General features: G+C 37.8%; 1 protein-coding gene across 2 annotated transcripts in view; it reads right to left on the reverse strand.

The window, feature by feature from the left end:
• The window catches only part of EPDR1 (ependymin related 1), a 37,734-nt gene that overhangs the window by 18,714 nt on the left and 642 nt on the right, over positions 1-18,378 (reverse strand). Inside the window, exon 2 of one of the 2 annotated variants that reach the window (XR_013999476.1) lies at positions 248-344. The exons of the other annotated variant lie outside the window; for it this stretch is intronic. The gene's annotated coding sequence lies outside the window, so the exon portion shown is untranslated. The remainder of the gene's footprint in view (positions 1-247; positions 345-18,378) is intronic. 2 annotated transcript variants of the gene reach the window in all.

Below are 18,378 nucleotides of genomic sequence, written 5' to 3' on the forward strand. Positions count from 1 at the left end.
TATTATAGAAATGCAAATATTTACAGCTTTGTAAGAAAGTCTGATTATAGTTGTATTTACTATAATAAGTTAATGTTTAACAAAGAACTACTCATTTAACTTGTACACTTAACACTATCTACTATGTAACCAAGAAGGGTTAATTCACCCTGGTGAGATGAAGAGGTAAGAAGAGAACATTCCTGAGTTCTATAGTGGATAGTTTAATAGAAGACCCAGCATGCATTCCCACCCCATTCTCCCTTACCTGCCTCTCAATATAGAAGCTGAGAAAGTATGTTTCTTTGCTCATTTTCTTAGTTTCCTTTGGAGCTAGGTGTATAGTTCATTCTGGCATTGGACACCTAAAGGGAAGATGATCACATGTGGGGAAAGAAAATCCTCTGGAAATTTCTCTTCTTTCAAAAATGAAAAGGAGGATAAAGAAGATGCGGTACATGTATACAATGGAATACTACTCAGCCATTAAAAAAACACTATAAAATATTGCATTTGCAGCAATAAGTGCAACAGGGAATGAATATAGTATACTTATATAAATCTACCTGAATTAATCTTATTAAACCCAGCTTGTTATTCTAACCTGATTTTTTTCTTGAAACTAGAGCTTACATGTTAAAAGTTTTTTTAGTATACTTCACAATCCAGCAGTTTCAGTTCCTGTGTGAACCTCAGGAGCAACCAAATCTTCAAGACCCTGGTTAATGCCAACCACCCAGGCAGAGGAATTTGTTGATTAAAAAAAAAAAGGAAAAACAGGTGGCCAACTCAAGGACGCTGACGATGAAAATCCATATTGGGACCAGCAAGGACACTGCCTGCATGTCCACAGGCCTTCCCTTTTATCTCTGTTCTGTTATCTCTCTCCCTCCTAATAAAAATCTCTGCCTGCACTGAAATGGGGAGATGGGATTTTGAGGATGGGAAAATTCCTCCATCTTCTTGAGCTCCCAGCACTTGTATAAACCTCTTTCCTTTATCACCAGCACCTGCCTCATCAGTTTGGCTTTTGTTGTGGCAGGCAGCCAAATCTGGATTTGGTTTCACAAGTATGAGTCATGCTAACTGAAATAAGTCAAGCAGAAAGGGAGAAGACCCACATAATTCCATTCATATGTAGGATACAAAAAAAGCAACAAAAGAACAAACAAAACAAACAAACACAGACAACAGAATGGTGGTCATCAAAAGGGAAAGGAGATGTGGGGAGGACAAAGAGGGTGAAGGAGGTCAAGTACATGGTTATTAAAGGAGGTTAGACTTAGGGTGATGAATACACAATGGAGTGTGCAGATGTATTATAAAATTGTACACTTGAACATTATGTAATGTTATCTCAATAAATTGAATTTAAAATATTAATTTTTTAAAAATTCAGTGAAAAAAAGAAGTAAAGGAGAGTATCCTATTCCACTTCCTTCATTTCCTATCTTTGAGTATAGTTGGGTAAGGACATATGCTTGGAGTGGAATTAACTACCTTTAAGTGATGAGACAAGAAGTCAGTATGCTCTTGCAGCTAAAAGCCAACATTCTAAGAATGCCACAGTAGATGGATGAAGAAGAATCTGGGGCCTTGTTGAAACTGCTGAGTCAAGCCTGAAAACATGTATCACCAGGATCTTGAGGTACAAGCCAAACATCCTCATAGTTTAAGCCTCTGATAATCAGATTTGCTGCAGCTGAAAGCACCGTAAATGAAATAAATAAAAATCACTCCTTTACAAGATATTACCTATTGGGTTCTTTATAACAAGTCTACAAGTCTATGGGAGTCTTCCCTTCCAGAATGAGCAAGGTCCAAAAATTTGGTTAATCTTAGAACCCAAAACACCAGAGCCTGACTTGGGCACAGATGACCAAAAAAGAACAGTCTAAGGATTGGAAAATTCGGCTCACTGACATGTTATTAGCTTTTTTCTTTCTTTCTTTCTTTTTTAACAGATGAGAAAATATGAGGCTCAGAGCATAACTTAAGAGTAAATAATTGTGTCAGGATTTGACCCAAGGTCTTTCTCCAACCAGACTCATTCTAATTTACTAACACTATCCTCCTTCCCTCCTTCTCTCCCTCCCTCCTTCCACAAGAGGAAGGAGTGATTCTTCTTATCCATGTAGAACTTCTTGGCTACCCAAAGTATATTAAATTACAGAAAAGAGAATGGACAAATATTATATTGTGATTCCAAAAGGACTCTGGCTTTCATGAAAGAAACTGGACAAACTTAGGATTTGTTTAATACGCAATGTAGTAGATTAGTAATGCATGCCGGCTCTCTGACTTTTTGCAGGAAGAATTAAGCTGCAGCCACTTGCCATTCTGGCATAAACCAAGACTGAGTTACACCCTACAGTAATTATGAGACATTAAAAAAAAACCCACTATTTTGAAATTGTTGTGTTAGACACAAAACTCATTGTGCAGGCTGATGCTAACCACATACAACAAAAGGAAAATTAAATTACTTGAGAATGCAGCGCTATGAAAAGTAAAACAAAGAGTGATTATGTGTGCAATTTAAGAAGCTGTAAGGTGATGGATCTTCACTACTTGGATTCTAGTTCAAAGACAAAAACAGTGCTCAAGAAATTCAAGAGATTTTTTTCCCAAAAATGTATCTGGATGAATACTGGCAAGGTGTAGGCATATATTCTTTCATCTGATGGAAGATAATGAAAAACTTCTCAAGGGACAGTAGTTAACATGGCCTTTTTTTTCACCACCACTAAAAGAAACAGCTTCATTAGTGCTGAGCTATTCCTGTTGCCCTGGTACACAATGATTCATATAACTACATATCAGGGAGTATTAAAGAGGTTGGGAGGGTACAAGAATAGTCATATTCATACAGGCAGCACTATGCTTTTCAGTAGAACTGTATCAGTTCCCTCCATGTTGCAATATAAACACACATACGCACCCTTTCAGCTAACATACAGTTTTAGTTAATGAAACTAAAATATAAATCTTATTTTTTTACCTTCACTGGGACTTGGGATAATGATGCATTTAAGAAAAAAGGAATAATGTGTGACCACAAGGATAGTTTTCTAGTGAAAAACATGATTATCAAAATAGACAATGCAGAGGAGGCAGTGTAGAGCACATTATTTATGGGAAACAAAAAAACAGAAGCAGTGAATTAAAAAGTATTATTCCAGAACTAAGGGAAAAACATAAAGTGATGAAAGGCTAATAAAAAGGTAAGAAATTTGGGGGACAGATGTAAGAGAACCAATGCATGTAAGTAGAGAGATATTCTACAAGAAACAAAGAGATAAAAACAGCACATTAAACCCCTATAAGCAGTAGGTAAAATGTCCCTATATCAAGACATAACCTGGAAACATTAATTAATAAAGTTCAAGAATAATGGAGCCCAACCAGTGTGGCTCAGTGGTTGAGCAATGACCCGTGAACCAGGAGGTCACAATTCGATCCAGGTCAGGGCGCATGCCTGGGTTTTGGGCTCAATCCCTAGTAGGGGGCATGCATGAGACCGCCAATTGGTGATTCTCATCACTGATGTTTCTACCCCTCTCTCCCTTCCTTCCTCTCTCTGAAATCAATTATACACACACACACACACACACACACACACACATATATATATGTTTGTAGGTTGTTTCTATTATCCTTTATATAAATATATATATTATCCTTTATATAAATATAAATATATATGTGTGTGCATATATATATGTGTGTGCTTATTATATATATATATAAAGAATAATGGAAACAACCTACAAAAACCTGGGTAGAAAAAAAATTACTAAAACTAAACTAAAATTACTTTGGTATCAGACTTCCTTTCTAGTGCTCTAAATACCATAAAATTTTTAAGGAAAAATATTATTATTACCTCATGAATTGTATACCCCCTGCAAATCATCATTATGTAAGACAGCATGAGTACATGTCTTCAAACATTCAAAGTCTCTGAAGAAAATTAATTTAATATGTTTTCTAACTGACTGAAACATGAATCAAAACAAAGAATTCAGGTAAATAAGAAAATTAGTATAAAAGAAAAATGAGTAAAATAATATATCTTTTTTAACTTCTCTTTATTGTTGAAAGTATTACTGACGTCCCTCTTTTTTTCCCATTGACCCCTTCTCCCCCTCTCCAGTCCCTTCCCCAGGCCTTGTGGTAAAGCTACTTAGAAGTTTGTACAAACACACACATAAAAATTCATCTGTTTTTTAACCCGTGAAGAAGTTGACCTTCTAGAGGTTTGACCAACATGACGAAAGAAGGAAAGACTAGAAACCTAAGTTCTTTTCAACATATCAAGTAGTACTTAAAGAAATGCTTGTCTTTTACCAAAAAAACAACAAAATAAACACTGTGTCCTGGCATCAGAAAAGCAGATTTCCAAGCTTCATTCTCTAGCTCCTTAAGAACTGAGACCTCATAAGGGTGTCTCCTCTGGGGTCCCAATGGTAAGCCAGACAACCTGGAGCTGAGCCAGGAGGAGAATCACTGTCAAAAATATAGAATGTGTCACAAAGTAGACAAGCAGAGGGCTCAATTCAGAGAAAGAAGACCCCACACCCAGACAAATCATATAAACCACACCAGAACACAGAACCTGATGTGGTATTTCGATGGATTTAAAATCTGGAGTAGTGTTTCTCCCCAGCATCATTTGCTCCCAGGAGTGTGGGCTGATAGATTTGTGCACTGGTTTATTGTCCTGTTTCTCCTGAAATTAGAGTTTTCATCCTTTTGTGCTTTCTCCACATTTGCTACTTTAGCCTCCCTACTTCCTCCAGGGCCTCTCTGCCAAGAGTTGTCTTGGGACAGCTACCTTCTGTTTGGAAGCTATCTATCTCAAGAGTTTCTCCTTTCTTTGGAGGGTTTGAGAGTAATGTAGGCACCTTGTTAGGGGTCTGATTTTTCAGATGACCTCTGTGTTCAAAGAGGAACCAAGGAAAGAGGAAAAGATCACTGCTTCTGAAGGAAGCCATTGGCACTTGGAAAACATCCAATGCCCATAAGAAGAGAAATTCCTCAAAACTGAGATTGAAGAGCAAGGACAGTGTTTGATGAGAGAACAACTGGGAGAGGCTCATGCGTGAAAAGAACTTGGGGGATCCATTTTCAGAAGTTGTGATATACCCTCCAAGGGGTGCTCTACTACAACTCTGCTTAATTTTTTTCAAAATATGGGTACACAGTGTAATTTGATGTCAAAAATTATTCTTGACCAAGGAGAAATATATGATGTAAAATATAAATGAATAATACACCATAAAACCACTGCACAAATCCATGAGTGTATTGTTAAAAATGTACTTGAGAAAAAGAAACAGGGGTATCAAAAGACAAGGTGGAGTTGTTTAGGAGTTAATAAAATATTTTGTACAAACGATAAATAGAATCTTAAGGAAATGTAAGATTTCATAGAAAAATGTAAATAATCAAAAATAGCACAGAATGAGAGAGAAAATTAAGTGAATCAATATCCAGAGGGGAGAAATCCTTACAGTGACCTAATGATATCTTATAGCTTTGATCTTTGAACTTAAAAAGAGATCAAAGAGTTACTTATTCAAAAGGAGTTGGGTCCAAAAGGTTTCATGAATTAGTCCTTTCCAACTTCAAGGCTTTAGGGCATAGAGAAATATACAAAGCTTGCCAACACTTTTACAAAGCTATGAAAAACCTTACATTAAAATATATAAAGCATAAAAATAAAAACTATAGATAAAGCTAAACTGTGGCTATGGATTAAAAACAAGTTTTAAGTAAAATAATAGCACAGCAAATGTAGCAAACTATTAAATAATTATACATAATGATGTTAGAATTTATTTCAGGAATGCAAAGATGGTTTAATGTTAAGCAATCTATTACTTAAAATCACTATAGGTTGGTGAAGTTTAATATCTATTGATTAGAATAAATTCTTTATAAAATAGGTCATAAAAATATTTATTGAACATGATAGAGTATCATTGTTAACCCAGGAGCCTGTAGGAGACTTAACTGAAATATTAGAGGCATTCACATTTGACTGAGAATCATGACAAGGGGGTGTGACATCACTGCAGGTACATCATTTTGCCCTTCTTTTTATTATCATGTTAAAAAATCACTAAAAATAGACTCTTTATAAGTGTGAGAAACATGAACACTCATATTCTGTCAATTGAAATATAAGTTGGAACAACTTCCCTAAAGGGCAAAGTTGCCAAAAAATTTTAAATGTGCAGATCCCTTTTCTGTTATTTTCTGATCAAAGAATTTATCAAAAATATATTTTAAATGGTACACACATAATTGCACAAGGTTATACATGTAGTTGTTTATACTAGTGAAATTTGAGGGTAAAGAAACTTAATTGTTCCACAATAAAGTACTGCTTAAAGAAACAATGTTCTATCCATTAGCTGGAATACCACAGTCACTAAAAATGATTCTGTTAAAGATTGGTTAGTGGCATAAGAAATATACACAACATTTTGTTAAATAAAAAACTGCATAGCATGTTTCCATTTTAATGTTACAGGAATAGAGAAAAATCCAGAAGCACATTTACCAGGGTTGTTAATCCTGGACAGCAGGATTATGAGCAATCTTTATTTTGCTCCTGTGTTGTCTAAAATTTCCACCATGAACGTGTATAATGTTAGTAACCCAAAAGCCATAAAAATGGTATTTATTCATTCAACACACATTTATTGAAACTTCCTATGTGCCAAGCACCTCTAGGTGCTGGGAATTTGCTGGTAAACCAGGTTGATAACATTCTCCTCTCACCCTAGGGAGGAGAGACAGACAATAAATACCATACAGCTTAATTGATAAGACAATGTTACACAGTGATATTGTCCTGAGAAAAACAGAACAAGATGTGCTGTACAGTGGCCTGTAGGGAGGGGTTTGTTTGATGGTCACAGAAAGCCCCTGTAAGATGACAAGTTGAGACCTGAAGGAGAAACCAGGAGTTCAAAAATGACAGAAATAGACTAGTCTGTACTGATGAGCTTGCAGAACGTTTTGAGGGAAAACTTAAAAAGTATTAAATAGTATGTTAGATAGTGGTTAAGTATTTGAACATATAAGGCAATATGAGAATGTGGAGTAGAAAGACAGCCTAATTTAGGAGTCGGTCATGCAGCTTTTTAAGGAAAAGGCTTTCTAGGCAGAGGGTAAGAAGCATGCTGAAGCCATGGACTGCAGTGCACTGCTGGTGATATGATAATGGATGGATGGTGGAGTGATGAGATCAAAGACAAGGTGTGGAGGGAGTGGGAAAGAAGGTCCCATAGGATGGTCAGGTCCTCCTAAAGACATTTACTCTGATAGACAGCAAGGCATTGGAGGATTTTGAGCAGTGACATGGCAGAACATTTTTTAGTGGAATCACTTGAGATCCTGTGTTGAGACCAAAGGAGGCAATGGCAAAAGTAGGGGAACTCATGAAGAGGCTATTGCAAAAGTACAGGCAAGAATGATGAAGGTTCGGGTCAAAATGACAGTAAAGCTGTGTTTAGATTCTAGGTCTACACTGAAATTAGAGTCAATTGGGTTTGCTTATGGATTGCTTGTGGCAAGGGGAGAAAAAGAAATCAATGATGACTCCAAAGATTGATCCTAAGCAACTGGAGTTGTTATAGGCCGAGATAACAAATAAATAAATAAATAAATAAATAAATAAATAAATAAATAATATAAATAATAATAAATAAATAAAAAACCTCAAGAGGAAGAACTTTTGTTTATTTGTTTGCAGGGCATGTTGAGTTGGAGATGACTACTAGAGATCCAAATGAGGAACTCAACAAGCATTTGGATATTTGAGTATAGAGCTCAGAAGAGAGCTACATAAGCTGGAGATATAGACGTGGGAGTCTTCCATGCAAAGATGGCATTTAAAACCATAACCTACATGAGATCAATAGGAGAGGAGTATAAACAGAAAAGTAAAGGGCTGGAAGCCCTGAGCCCTGGGGCATTCTACCATGAATGGTCTGAGAGAAGAGGAAAAACAGAGGAGACTGAGAAGGAGAGGAAGTGAGGTCGAAGGGAAAACCAGAACACTGCAGTGTCCTTGAAGCCACGTGAAGAAAGTATATCAAGATGGAAGGAATGGACAACGGTAAAATAAAGAGTGATAAAGCATCAGTTGATTACTAATGTGGAGCACATTGCTTCTTGACCACAGCAGTTTCAGTAGAAATGGTGAAAGTTTGATTGGAGAGGGTTCAAGAGAGCATGGGAGGAAAGAAATTGGAGTTAGCATGAGACTGGCTTTCAATATAAAGAAAGAATGGGGTTTCAGCTAGTAAGATCAAGAGAAAAAACATTTTTTTCTTTAAAGATGGGTAAAATAAATTATAAAGGAGGAAATAGAAGATTTTTACTGGAATTGGGGAAATATGAGACTATCACATTTATTCCAGGAAAAACAAACCACTAATTGGTGGAATATTTTCAGATCTTTGGGCACTTTGCCTCTGACCATCATCTTTGAGATCAGACTCAGGAAGAAAGAGCTCAAGGTTAATGGAGAGAAGTAGATGTGTTTTCAGAGCAGTATGGGGACCACCTCTGGCTTCTATCTGTGTTAGTCATACACAAAAAGGCCAGTTCCTTTACTTTCCTGGGCTCATCGTCCTTGAAACGTCTTGTTCTTCACTGTCTGTGTCTCCCTCCACATCCCAACATCAATCTTCTGAAATCCAAGGTCAGTAGAGCCATAGAATTAAGACTCTTAAGGCAAACTTTATGTGCTTCCAAAAAAATATTATTCTTGAAGAAAAACTCACTATTGCAAATCAGCATGGTTTATTTTTCAAGGATCCAAAGGCCACAAGCAGTCAAACTTCTGAGCTAATAAAAGAGAAGGCTGGCTCCAGCCATCAGGGATCGAGAGGAGGAAGCAAAGTGGAAAGGAGTTATGCTCCTGAAATTCTGAAAATCACGATTTCATAAAATGTAAGCCCAATCCATGCAACACAGGGTTTGCGATCAAATTTGTTGAGCACTTCGTACTAATTTACCTCCCTCAGCCACACAGACACATTCTGAGAATTTACAACGATGTTACCCTGAGAGATTCCAAAGAAAACAAAACATACAAAAAAACCCCACAAAACATAATATGATCTCCACATTCCTCTCAGTAAACAATTTAGAGCCACTAGATAAGGCCAAACAAAGTAGGCATCTGCATGGTCCATCCTAGGGTGCAGAGCCCAACTGGGGGAAGAGGACACCCGTGGAGGGAGAAGCATCATAGCAATGTGCGATTGGTTACTACTGCAACTGAATGACAGGAGCCAGTATCCTCTGAAAAGGGAGTAACAAAAATTAACTGGGGAAAACTAGAGTGAATCATGTGGCAGTAGATCAGAATTAGAGGTATTGGTATAAATGCGTCTATGAATTAGAATTGGGAGCTTAGAAATAAATATAGACATAACTGTGTGTATATATGTGTAAGTGACTCTGTGTGCGTGCACGTGTGTGTGTGTGTGTTCAAACCTATATCTTCTTGATTTGTCCACGGACAGTGTCTGGGAGCAGCCCCACCCAACAGCCATGAGCACAACTACAGCAGAGAACTTGGCTTCCAAATATTATTCTCCAGTAAAAGTACCTAGAGCTTCTTGAGAAATGGATTGTTCTGAGACTCTGGCAGGGAAAGTACAGGTGATCTTGGATTATCTTGTGGTGCCTGAAAGCAAGAAAGTCCTCAAAGACTAAGAGAGACATCTCAAAAGAACATAGAAGCCAACTTAAAGAGGGTCCCACTAGCCAAATATGGGACAATTTGAACATCAAAATAAACAATGAGAGCAAATGAAATACAATGACAATCCTTGAGTCCATGCTGATATAAGTAAATGGATAAATTGAAAGTTTAATGAAGAATGGGCCATGCACATGGTTTTAAAATATCTCCCTACAAAATACTATTTACAAAGTAAAAAAGTGTCACTTCACACAGGAAATCTTCAGTTAATCAAATGACCAAAGTAAGCATCAGGATGCATAAAGAATAAAGTATTACCTCTGTGATATTCCTACCATAGGCGAATAACTTGAGTCTAATTATGAAGAAACAGCAGATAAACCAAAATCGAGGAACATTCTTACCAAAAAACTGGATTTAATCTTCAAAAGTGCTGAGGTGTAAGAAAGATTAAGGAACAGTTCCAGACAGAAAGAGAACAAAAAGACACAACACCTAAATGTATGCTTGAATATAAACTGGGGGGTTTTGCTATAAAGAACATAAAAAAAACAACTGTCAAAACTTAATTTCAAATGGTAGAAATGAATCCAGGTTAATTTCTTGATTTTTATGGTTATGTTGCAGTTATGCAGGAAAAAATGTGCTTCTTTGTAGCAAATACACACTGAAGTATTAGGGAGTTGTGGGGATATCAACTTGGCAACTCCACTCTCAAATAGATCGGAGATCGGGGATGGTGGTTGTGGAGATAGTTTCAAAGGAATGTAAAATTACTGCAACAAAAAGAAAAAATAAGGTACCTAGGAATAAATTGAACCAAGGAGGTAAAAGACCTGTACTCAGAAAATTATAAGATATTGAAGAAAAGAATTGAGGGATACAAATAAGTGAAAGTATATACTCTGTTCATGGACAGGAAGAATTAACATCATTAAAATGTCCATACTACTCAAAACAATCTATAGATTCTATGAAGTTCCTTTTAAAATACCAATGGCATATTTCACAGACCTAGGAAAAAATATTTCCAAAATTTATATGGAATCAAAAAGACCTGCAATAGCCTCAAGCAATTCTGAGAACGAAGCAGCAAGTTGGAGGTATCATGCTACCTGATATCAAACTATGCTACTACAAGGCCGTTGTAATTAACACAGCCTGGTACTGGCATAAGAACAGGCATATAGATCAATGGAACAGAACAGAGAGCCCAGAAATAAACCCACACCTTTATGGTCAAATAATATTTGACAAAGGAGGTAAGAGCAGACAATGGAGTAAAGACAGTCTCGTCAATAAATGGTGCTGGGGAAATTGGACAGGTACATGCAAAAAAATGCAACTAGACCACCAAATTACACCATACACAAGAATAAACTCAAAATGAATAAAATACTTAAATGTAAGTCTTGAAACCATACAAATCCTAGAAGAAAACATAGTAAAATCTCAGACATCTCTCGTAGCAATATTTTTGCCAATATATGTCCTCAGGTAGGTGAAACAAAGGGAAAATTAAACAAATGGAACTACATCAGAGTAAAAAGCTTCTGCACAGCAAAAGAAACCATCAACAAAATGAAACGGGAACTCATTTAATGGGAGAACATATTTTCCAATCATGCATTTGATAAGGGGTTAATTTCCAAAATATATAAAGAACTTGTACAACTCAACGCCAGGAAGACAAGCACCTCGATTTAAAAATGAATAGACACTTCTCCAAAAAGGACATACAGATGGCCAAGAGACAGGAAAAAATGCTCAATGTCACTAATCATCGGAGAGATTCAAATTAGAACTACAATGAAATATCACCTCACATCTACCAGAATGGCTACCATCAACAAATTAACAAGTGCTGGCGAGGATGTAATGAAAAAGGAATATTCATGTGCTGTTAGTGGGAATGTAGATTGGTGCAGCCAGTACAGAAAACAATATGACATTTCCTCAAAAAATTAACAGCTTTTTTTTTTCCATCTCTAAAAATTAAAAATGGAACTGCCTTTTGACCCACTTCCAGGAATATATCCTAAGAAACCCGAAACACCAATTTTAAAAAATATATGCACCCCTATGTTCACCTATGTTCATTGCAGCATTGTTTATAATAGCCAAGATCTGGGAGGAGCCCAAGTGTCCATCAGCAGATGAGTGGATAAAAAAGCTGTGGGACATTTACATAATGGAATACTATGAGGCATAAAAAAGGAGGAAATCTTACCTTTCGTTACAGCATGAATGGACCTGCAGATTATTTTGCTAAGTGAAATAAGCCAGTCAAAGAAAGACAAATACCATATGATCTCACTTATATGTGGAATCTAATGAACAAAATAAACTAATGAACAAAATAGAAACAGAGGCACAGATACATACAGCAGACAGCTGTCAGAAGGGCGTGGGGTTGAGGGACTGGCTAAAAGAAGATAAAGGGATTAACCAAAAACATATGTACATAACGCTAAGATACAGACAAAAGCGTGGTGATAGCCAGAGGAAAAGGTGGTGGTGGGGAACTAGAGGGTGGGCAAAGGGAGGGGGGAGTGGGGACCAAAAGAGACTTTGCTTGGGGTGGTGGGCACATGATGCAGTGTGCAGATGATGTTTTATTGAGTTGTACACTTAAAAGCTATATGGTTTGGGGAACCAATGTCACCCCAATAAATTCAATTTAAAAAGAAAAGAAAAAGAAAACAAAATAATGTAAAATTATATATTTGGAGAAAAAAAGACTCATCTGTTTCTCAAACACATATGATCCCTGTAGTTACCAAGTGTGATAGCATCCCATGGAACTGATCTTCCTCATCAGATACTTGGAGAAACACTTCTGTGAGCAGTCCCCTTCAGTCCCCTAGTACAGAGGGAGGTTCCACTGGCATGAGAGAGCTTTCTGAGTTGGGGTCCAAAGCATTTAAGGATAGATCTTCTTTTCTCTACCCATAAACACAAGCTTAGGTGAAAAGGAGAAGGAAGGAAAAGAACTCTGAATTTACCTACACAAAGGGATAAGTAGAGAAAATTTTATAATCTATTTCAAATTCATTACATCAAGGTATAAACAGGAATTAGCCTGATACAATGAGTGCTTTCATGGTATCATTTAATCTTATCTGTACCTAACTTAAGGAAGAAGACCTAAATATTTAGTATCAACATTGTAGGTATCATTAAATTAAATTAAAAGATGGAAAACACTGATGTTCTGAGAAGTTAAGGACCTTGTTGTGGTGAAGCCAGGGTTAGAAGCCAAGTTTGCCATCCCATGACTGTCTAAATGGATGCCCATCCTCTCTCCACTACACTAGGTGGCTTTCTGTGGGGGAAAAATAGATAAAAGAAATGATATTCTGTTCTCCAAGAAAGAAAATGCCATGAGAAAATTGAGACAGACATAGACTGATCAGAATGAATAAAAACCATTTGCCAATTCATTTAAGATATATTTTTCTCTTCATCTTTTACCCTCCTCTGCCAAAAAAATCTCCAAACTAGTAGGATTGATTGTTTGCTTGTCTTTCATTTTTCTATTACATTTGACATTCAATGATATTAGTTTCAGTTGTATAGCATAGTGATTAGACATTTATATAACTTATGAAGTAATCCCCCCTATGAGCTAGTACCTACCTGACACCATACATAGTTATTACAATATTATTGCGTATATTTCCTATGTTGTACTTTACATCTCCATGACTATTCTGTAACTACCAGTTGTACTGCTTAATCCCTTCACCTTTTTTATCCAGCCCCCAAGCCCCCTTCCATCTGGCAACAATCAAAATGTTCTCTGTATCTATGAGTTTGTTTCTGTTTTGTTTGCTTGTTTATTTTGTTTTTTAGATTCCATATGTAAGTGAAATCATAAGTCTGTCTGACTTATTTCACTCAGCACAATACCCTCTGGGTCCATCCATGTTGTTGCAGATGGTGTGATTTCACTCTTTTTTATAGCTGAGTAATATTCCATTATATATATGTACCCCAGCTTTTTTATCCACTAGTCTGTTGATGGGCACTTGGGTTGCTTCCACATGTTGGCTATTGTAAATAATGCTGCAATGAACGTAGGAGTGCATATATCTTTCCAAATTAGTGCTTTGGATTTCCTCAGATAAATACCCAGAAGTAGGATTGCGGTCATATGGTAGTTCTATTTTTAATTTTTTGAGGAATCTCCTTACTATTTTCCATAGTGGCTGCACCAATTTGCAATTCTACCAAGAGCACACAAGAGTTTCCTTTTCTCCACATCCTCACCAGCACTTGTTTTTTGTTGATTTATTGATGATAGACATTCTGACAGGTATGAGGTGACATCTCAGTGTGGTTTTAATTTGTGTCTCTCTGATAATTAGTGATGTTGAGCATCTTTTCATATCTCTTGGCCATCTGTATGTCCTCTTTGGAGAAACGTCTGTTCAGGTCCTCTGCCCATTTTAGGATTGGTTGTTGAATAGTCTTCTAAGATATTATTTCTGACTTATCACTGCACACTCTCTTAATGCCTCTCTGCTCACTCTACCTGAGTAGTTTCATTAATCATAACACCCATGGCACCATTTCATAAGTGGGAGTAGTAAGTTATAGGTAGCCTAACAAATTCATTCAGTATCTACATTGTTTCTTCCATGAAATTCAACATGTTGACTGATTATGAAAATAATCTTCTTCAACTGTTTCAGTCTTCAAATGTAATACTTGTGAGTTTAATCAGAAAACCAGAAAACAAAATAGTATCAATTAGTAACACTTCCTATTCTCTGCTCAGGCTTCTTATCTGAAGCTGGTAACATTATTTAATCTTTTCCATCCTCTCTGGGTAAAAAGGGCCTGGAAAATCCTAGTCACTCCACAGTAACTGTTAGTAGTATTTTCCATAACTATCTGAATGCAAAATAAAAATCTTAAGAAATTGATCCAATTCTAAAATTTGCTTCTTAACTTACAAATAAATATGAAGAGACAACCTATCCATATTTTCTTCAAATAACATCTGTTGTTGTTTTTTCTGGCCAGACTGCTAATACCTAAAAAAGTTCCTGAGTTTGTTCCAACCAATCTACATTTAAAGAGCTTTAAAATGTATTTATGTAGTAAACATTCTTTTCTACATCTGACTTACAAACAGAAATTGGACCATAAGACAGAACCCTGCAAAGAAATTAGAAAGAGGGGGAATAAAATCATCTTCTAAAGTTAAACTGTGAAACCAACACTTGATGGGTCAGGGCAGGGAAATAAGAAATCACCACATGGGACAGAAAAGCTTTTAGGCCAGCAAGATTTGGCTGTGACCCTATTAAAGATATAACACACACACCAAAAGCCAATATCAGTCAATCATGGAGTTATAGAAAAAGAAGGGTTGCTAAGACAGACCTGAGTAGGACCTACCAGGGCTCTGTGCAGAGTGGAGGGAATCTGGACAAGCAGTGAAGCCGTGACAAAGCATCTCCACGGTGAAAATGAATGCATCACTTTATCTTAGCCTGATTACTCTGGGCTGGCTTGTGTTATTCATGATGGAAAGCTCAATATTGAGCTTAGAGCGTAACCTAGAGTAGGCAATCATTAGATTCACTGAATTTGTTCCAACTCTTTGCTCACAATCTCCTGATTATAATTTGGCTCCCACATAGTTCTGCCTACAGGAGAAGAATTACTTGGTCTTATAGATTTGAGAATTCTGGCCCACATGCTGGCTTCAGCACTCATTGAAATATATAGTTTAGCATTTGAGCTTGCTTACTCTGACTCAGCTCTGAGGGCCCTGAAGGATCAGGTTTCTGAGCCCAGAAGGCTGGCAGAGAATCTCTGGGCCATGCTAAATTCACCAGGGTGGTGATGACAATGGTGGTGACAGGGACAACCATGGCCATGTGCTGAGCATCCTCTGCCTCAGACACTGCACTATGTGCTTTACACATTTGAACTCATTTAATCCCCACAGGAATCCAATAAATTAGGCATTATTAGTATTCCCATTTTGTAAATGAACAACCTAAGAAAGCTTTAGTAAGTTACTCAGAAACCTACATAAGAAATCTGAATTCAGACCCAGATTTGTCTGACTCTAAAGTTTAATCTCTTAAAATTTGAAAATACTACCTCTGGAGGATAAACCCTATGCTTCTCCTGGCCACACTCCTCTCTGCTTCTGCAGCGTGCGTTGGGCATTCAGCCCACCTTCAACATGACTATTCATCAATACACCACTGCTATGCCAGACTTCACATCAATGCACATAAAGAGAACAATCAGCCCTTAACCAGAAGTGCAGAAAAACAAACCCTGTCTCAATGAACAGCATCACTGTCACCATCTATTCTGTGCCATCATGTGGTTAGCTTCAGAAGTCAAATGATGCTTCCCTCTCCATCACCACTAGCCACATACTGTCTAGTCATTTGCATGCCCTTCAATAAACCTCTTCAACACTTCCGTAGTGTGTCTACTTCTCACTATCACCATTGCCACTACCTGTCTTTCACCTAGACCTCTAAAAACTCTCCTAGAGCATGTTCTTGCTTCTACTCTTGCTCTTCTTCATTCTCAACTGTGCGTCTAGTGATCTCAGTATTATCTAATCATGGCATTCCACTGTTTAAAAATCCTTCAGTGGACCCCCAACCTCTTATCATACTCTGTGCTTCCGTCCTAACAGTGATTAGCCTGCAGTTTTTGGAATATACTCAGTCACGTCTGCTCTAGGATGGCACACAAGCTGGACCTGGAATACACTTGCATCTCCCTGACCATTCTTCCCTCCATACCTCCTATGGTCAGCTTATACAGGGGCTTTGGAACTCACTCATGTTTCATCTTCTCCAGGAAGCCTGGGTTAGGTGCCCATCTGGAGCGCTCTCATCACATGCAGCTCATCCCTTATCTCCCTGTATGGGAATTTTTTATTTATGTGACTCTGTCTCCAGACTAAAACCTCCCTGAAGCCTGTTTACACACAGTGCCACCCCCACACATACACACACAAATGCATGTAGAATGAATAAATGAACAAACGAATAAAAGGCTGGTATAATACAGGTGTAAAAATCTACCCCGCTTCCTCAAGTTCCAGTTGCATGATCTTATGGAAGGTGTTTCATCTCCCTAGACTTCAGATTCTCTGTCTGTAAAATAAGTATCATAAATCCTACATTGTGAAGTTCTTGTGAGATTTAAACCAAATTGTACAATATACGGAAAGTCCACAGCACCATGCATGGTATATAACAAGTGTTCAAATGTTGGTTGTTACTATTATTATTGCTATGTCCTTGGAGGCCTAACCAAAAACATCCAGGTTCTTGAAAGGCCTCACAGAAAGTCTGGGGGTGGAGTCACATAAATAAAAAATTTCCATACAGGAAGATAAGGGATGAGCTGCATGTGATGAGAGCGCTCCAGATGGGCACCTAACCCAGGTTTCCTGGAGAAGGTGAAACATAAGTGAGTTCCAAAGCCCCTAATGGCCTCTAGAAATATTCCCAGACCCCACAATGACTCAGCCACTCCAGGCCTCCTCAGCACGTTTTACATTTTATAATGCATTATCTTGCACTCTTGAATTTATTGCTTTGAAAAGATCCCTTACTTTCTTCAAGATGCCTAATACTCAACAAAAGTTTTTAGGTGAAATGATACTAAGATTTGTTGCAGATCTTACTCCCCACTGGAGCCTTACCCCATGGACATTCACATGGCACCTCCTGATGATGCAAATGCCACGCAGAAAAACTAACATAACCCTGAGGGAAACACAGGGAGAAATGGGAAGACTGTGGACTTGACAGGTGGTGATCCCAAAATAGAAACCAAGGTTTAAAGGGGTCAGAAGTAAGATGAGGTCTCAGATGTCACAACAGATGTGGAAAGGTGAATTATAGACCAGTGGTTAAAAAAAAAATTATACCTTAACCCTTCGGTGGAATTGTGCAGCCATCAAAAGTAGATAGGGGCCCAACTAATAAAATGGCGAATTAGAACAAGTAATATGTCCTATTAAAAACATACAGATAATATATGTTTTTGATCACCGGATGTAAAATTTGCTTTAAAAAAACTTTAAGGGAGTAGACCAAAATTTTAATAGTTGTAACAGAGTGGTGAACTTCTGGGCGATGTTTTCTTTGGTAGATTCCCCACACTATTTGTAGTGTCATATTCTTTAAAATGTAAAGACTCTCCCTGGCCAGGCGGCTCAGTTGGTTGGAACATCCACCAAAAAGGTTGCGGTTGGATTGCAAGCCAGGTTACATACCCAGGCTGTGGGTGCAATCCCAGATCAGGGTGCATAGGGAGGCAACCGATCCATGTTTCTCTCTCTCTCAAAATTATTATAATAAATCAACAAAAACTTATCCTCGGTGAAGATTACTTAAAAAAAAGTAAAGACTAATTCTCTAGAAATATATGTTCTGAGTGCCTCCTCGCAGATTGCTCCAGGAAGAAAATAGGCAGTGCAGAAGACGCCCTCGGCCGAAGGCGGCTCCTAGAGCCTCAGGCCTGGGCAAGGCGCCGGGCGGTCCCATCCAGCTCTGCCCGGTACCTTTTTACCGGCCACCGCCCCGCTGGGTCTCATTTGGTGCCCTTGGGCAGGCCGCCCTGGATGGGCTCAGCCCCTCCACCCACACCCTACCGACCACAGCGAT

Source organism: Miniopterus schreibersii (assembly GCF_964146895.1).
Source record: "Miniopterus schreibersii genome assembly, chromosome: 9".
NCBI classification, from domain to species: Eukaryota; Metazoa; Chordata; class Mammalia; order Chiroptera; family Miniopteridae; genus Miniopterus; species Miniopterus schreibersii.